This window comes from Octopus bimaculoides, chromosome 4 (assembly GCF_046866305.1).
Source record: "Octopus bimaculoides isolate indiv1 chromosome 4, ASM4686630v1, whole genome shotgun sequence".
Taxonomy (NCBI): Eukaryota; Metazoa; Mollusca; class Cephalopoda; order Octopoda; family Octopodidae; genus Octopus; species Octopus bimaculoides.
The window spans coordinates 100,732,722-100,738,397 of record NC_142931.1 but is presented as its reverse complement, the minus strand read 5'-3'; positions in this window follow the sequence as shown (position 1 = coordinate 100,738,397).

The window sequence follows — 5,676 nt, the reverse complement described above, 5'->3', positions numbered from 1 at the left end:
TGTGACCAGTGGTCAGTTCCTCTTTTTGTTTTTCCTTTCTTAGACTGATTCCTGAGCTGACCAATCACAAATTCTGTCTCTCCATTCTGCAAAACATTTTCTAAGTGTTACCCACTATTCTCATCTTTTTGGTCCCAAGGCGATATTTTGTTCGACTGTTTGTTCTCATCCACCATCCTAAATCGCATTGTGTTGTTTTGTTGTCTATCTATCTATCTATCTATCTATCTATCTATATATATATATATATATATTAAAGTTAGATAAGGCTGGTTTATGGGATTACCTTAGGTTTCACGTCCATAAAGGGCTTAGCTTTATGGCATGTCATCAGATCCCAAAACCTGTTGGCTAAAGGCCTCTTTAGCAAGTGGCCTCTCTAGAATATAGAGGAAAAAAGAACCCCCGTTATTCAATGTCAACAAAAGAGACTGTCTCTCCTTAGCTATCGGTCGCCGATGTCAACAAAGGGGATTGTATCCCTTTGGCTATTGATCGCCAATGACCCTGTTATCCTGTGGGTTCTAACGGGCTAGTAGGAATTTTCTGAAATGTAATCACGATTCAAAGACCTCTATTCTGGAGTTCAGGATGTTTCTGGATCAAGTGAGTTCTTTAGGATCCATACCCGTTCTGCTATGCATAGTTTACATTAATTGGTCCCATTAATGTAGGGCCCCTTAAACTGGCCTTATCTAACTTTAATACATACTACTCTATAACTTAGAGTGTGCATGTATGTTTATATATATATATATATATATATATATAACATGGTATCATTATAAACAAGGTCATTTTTTTTTTAGCCATTTCTCCACAGACTGAAAAAAAAAATGATGAACAACCTTAATTGATTTTCAAACTTTACTGGGTTCTCAACAGAGGCATCTACATTATTCTGGCAGTCCCTAGGAAAACAATCAGCCACACTGTTTATATACTCAACAAATACAGCAGTTACTCTATGAAGGAGTCACTAATTTGCATACCAAAAGTGTTTAATACTCTATAAATACTAGCAGCCTGTCAGCAGAGATCTTAGTCTACACAGTGTGATATAATATATATATAACACATGGTATAATTATAAACAGAGCAATTTTTTTTTAGCCATTTCTCCACAGACTGAAAAAAATGATGAACAACCTTATTCAGTTTTTAAGCCTTACACATTGTGCATAATGAAGAAGAGAGAAGCACTCAATACATCTTATAGAGTATAATGATATTTATTCCCTTGATGCCATTTGTTGTAACTTCAAGTTTCATTTTGATATCATCACTAATCTGTAATGGAGAATTTTCTTTATGAAAAGGAGAAAAGAAATTTTTCATTATAGAACACCAAGCAGTCATCCATCTTACCAATCATATCAAGATCAAACTCAAAGTTATAGCAAATGGTGTTAGGCAAATACATGTGCACACACACACAGATATACACACACACACACACACAGATATACACATACATGTGCGCACACATATACACGGTCATACACACACATGCACATGTGCACACACATACACGCACATATATACACATATATATTAATGTTTATATATATATATATATATATATATATATATACACACACACACATTTGTATGTGTATCTCTCTCACTCTCTCTATGTATACATACATATATATATATATATATATATATATATATATATATATATTATATTTCAATATGGAGCAAATAATTCAGACGCTTGATTTCTGTAGTTATGATCAGTGTAATTTGGTGATTTAAATAAGAGTTTTGACTATTATTTTCAGCAGGTAGACATACTTAGTATGTCCTTTGATTAATTATATATATATATATATATATATATATATATATATATATATATATATATATATATATATATATATATATACACATTACTATGACTTCTATTATAATTCTATTCACATCTATGATGTATATGAATAACAGTATGTCTCCTTTTTCCATTTCCATCCCCCTTTTTTGTTTACACGTATATATATATATACATACTTTCCTGGGTATATCTCTCAATGTAGCTGTGTGCGTGTGTGCATACATTCTATATATACGAAAGTGTGTGCATGCACATTTGTGTATGTATGACTTCTTTTTTATCTGTTGATATTTTTCATCAAACACATAGCTGGTGTTGACATAGCTGTGGGGTTAAGAAGTTTGCTTTGCATCCATGTAGTCCTGATATCAATCCTAGTATATGGTATTGTACTTTGTTGTTAGGATTTGGTTGATGGAAATTGTGCAGAAGCCAGTTGTATACACAACACACACTCACATGCAAAAAACATATTCATAAGCAGCTGCAACATCATCATCACCATTGTTGTCATCATTGTTCATCATCATCACCAACGTGGTCACCATGGTCATCATCATCATCATTATCATCATCATTATAATGTTTTTATTGTCAGTTTCTACACTGACCTGGATTGGATTGGTATCAGGTCAAACTCAATTCTTATTCGAAGTTAATGTTCCCACAGCCAGGCTACAAAACCACATTTCGTTTGCATGTTCTATTTTTTTAGAACAGTTTCTGGTGGATGCTTTCCCTAAAACCATCTACCTCACAAAGTACGTTGGGGACATTTTATTGTGGCACTGGGAGTAGTGAGTTTGTTAATCCTTTGACAGGTTAAGATTAGAAGACCTTCTTTATTCTACATCATCATCATCATCATCATCATCGTTTAATGTCCGTTTTCCATGCTGGCATGGGCTGGACGGTTGACTGAGGTCTGGAGAGCCAGTGGCTGCACATGGCTCCAATCTGATCTGACAATGTTTCTACACTTGGATGCCCTTCCTAATGCCAACCACTCCGAGAGTGTAGTGGGTGCTTGCAGAAGGCATGGAGTTCATTTTATTACTGCATCAGTTGTAATGATGTTGCCTTGTGAATGCGAGTTAAATTCTACAGAGAGTGTGTAGGTGTGTGCAAGTGTGGGGCATGAGTGTGTGTGTGTGTGTGTGTGTGTGTGTGTGTGTGTGTGTGTGTATAAGATTAGGCATAAATGGTATAAGATTTCTTCTATAACAAATGTTGAACAGAATTCCTGAGAATTTTAGAAAAAAATAATGTGCTAATTGACTCAGGAGTCTCCTAAATATATACATACCAAATTGGGTAAGTTCACAGGAACACATTTATGCAATAGAAATAAATGAATGCAAGAATCAAGCAGAATAAAGAGGATTCATTATATTTTGATAACTAACTTCACCTAAGATCAGAAATAATCTACAAACTCATATAATCCTCCTATAGCACATGAAAGCAAAGCAAAATACAAAGATGAAAACATACGAGCAAAACATTAAAAACAAGCAGAGACATAACTACAGAATAAAATCAGATTTAATGTGATCAGGTCATTTTCCTTATTAGCTGCACAACAGATACCATCATGATGTTGGCAATCACTAATTCCATTAGATAAATACAAACACTGGGAATATACAAGCCAAATGTTTAAACCTGGTGTGCAAATCACACACATTCCAAACATTAGAATTGAAACATACAAATAATCATAATTCAACATATTATACATTGATACACATAACATAAACTAGATGCATGTATGTATATATGTCCACACATGCGTGTGTGTGTATGTGTGTGTGTGTGTGTAAGTGTGTGTGTGCTTGCGTTGCATTTTTACAGCTCACAAGTACAAATATATTCAAACTAGTGAGGAAGCCTCTGTGTTGTCATGAAACATTGTTAGAATATCTCCAATGATACGTTTGATGGTTCAAATCTGGAGTAAAACAAGAACAAACATGGTGGTACACATGCCTGAACACATGTAGACAAGAACAGCTACTACTACTACTACCACCACCACCACCACCACCACCACCACCAATAATAATAATAATAATAATAGTAATAATAATAATAGTAATAATAATAATGATAATAATAATAATAATGATATTTTAAAAGGATTGATGTAACTCTTAACGAAGGTGAACAGACAAGACAAAGAACATGATATGATTTCAATAGATGTTTCATTGGTTGAACAATATTTCGACAGCAAGTCTATCTTTGTCAAGTTCAAAATGAAAAGTGATAAAGATTAGAGTTTTCTGGAAGAGGAGGATTTCTAAAATAACCACAAGTCTGCAAGCTTAGGAGTGGGAGTTAGTTGATTAAATTGATCCCAGTACAAAACAGATACTTTATTTTATTGACCCCCAGAAGGAGGAAAACTGAAGTTAACCGTAGTGAGATTTGAAATCAGAATGTAAAGAGCCAGAACTAATACTGCAGTCAATTAATAATGATTATGATGAAGACGCTGATGATGATAATGATGATGATTGTGATAATGATGATGATGATGATTTCTGTTCTTATGATAATAATAATAAATGAATCCATTGAGCCTCAAAAGTGAATGTGGTACCTATTGTGGTTGGTGCATTTGGGACCATCTCAAAGAGAGCAATATTCAGGCGTCAAAAGCTGCAAATGCCAAACTCCATAGGAAGTATTCAGTTGGCAGCAATACTTGGAATAACTCATGAGTTGAAAATGTGTTGTGTCTCAAAGCTGTGGGATGGTGATTAGACGTAACATAGATAAATCAGAAGTTAAGTGAATAAATGTATAATGATGATGATGATGATGATAAATAATAAATAAATAAATGACAAGAGAAAGCAAAGTTATATGGAGAAATGTTTATACCATCAGTTTATCAAGAATATTGAGGAAAAAAGTGACAAAGACACTTGGAATTGGTTGAAGAAAGGAATTCTAAAAAAAATAAGGCAAACCCTCTGAACAAATAGTGCACAATGTGGAACAGGAGTCAACGTATCACCTTTGTGTAGTTTGCAAGATGAATGAGAAGAAACAGTGACCCACATAGGAAGTGAATATTCCAAACTTGCACAGAAACAGTAGTAGTAGTAATAATAATAATAATAATAATAATAATAATAATAATAATAATAATAATAGTAATAATAATAATAATAATAACGAATTTCTTTGAGGCCATAATAAATTAAATATGTATTCAAATGTCATATCATCTGAATGTAAATCAATGCCAAAATCCAGCTGACTGGGAGTAAAATTGGCCTAGAATATGAGAATATGAATTTCTGTCTTTATTCATTAATGGTATATAATTGGTAAGCATTAGCAAAAGTCTGATGTAAATAGTTGCTTCTTGCTCCATGATAAGAATGCTATATATAGGTATATAAACTTATATTTATGTCCATATCTCATTCTCTTTCTTTCAATACACACACATTTATAGAAATATATGCATATACATGCATGCACACACACACACACACACACACATACATACACAAACACGCACATTTATAAGATATGATTCTTTGTAGCAACAAACTATGTACTCAATACTTCAGCAAGTAGAGATAAATTTATTAATTTGGAAATGCATAGATTTATAGGTTTCAACATCTTTACAACTATCCATTTCTCTCTCTCTCTCTCTCTCTCTCTCTCCCTCTCTCCCTCACACATACACACACACATTCACACATGCACACTACTTTCCATATCACATATGGTTGATATACCTCTCTCTCTCTTATCGCTTGTCCTCACTTTCATTGCACCCTCTTCCATCATTCTCTATCTTTCTCTTCTGTATT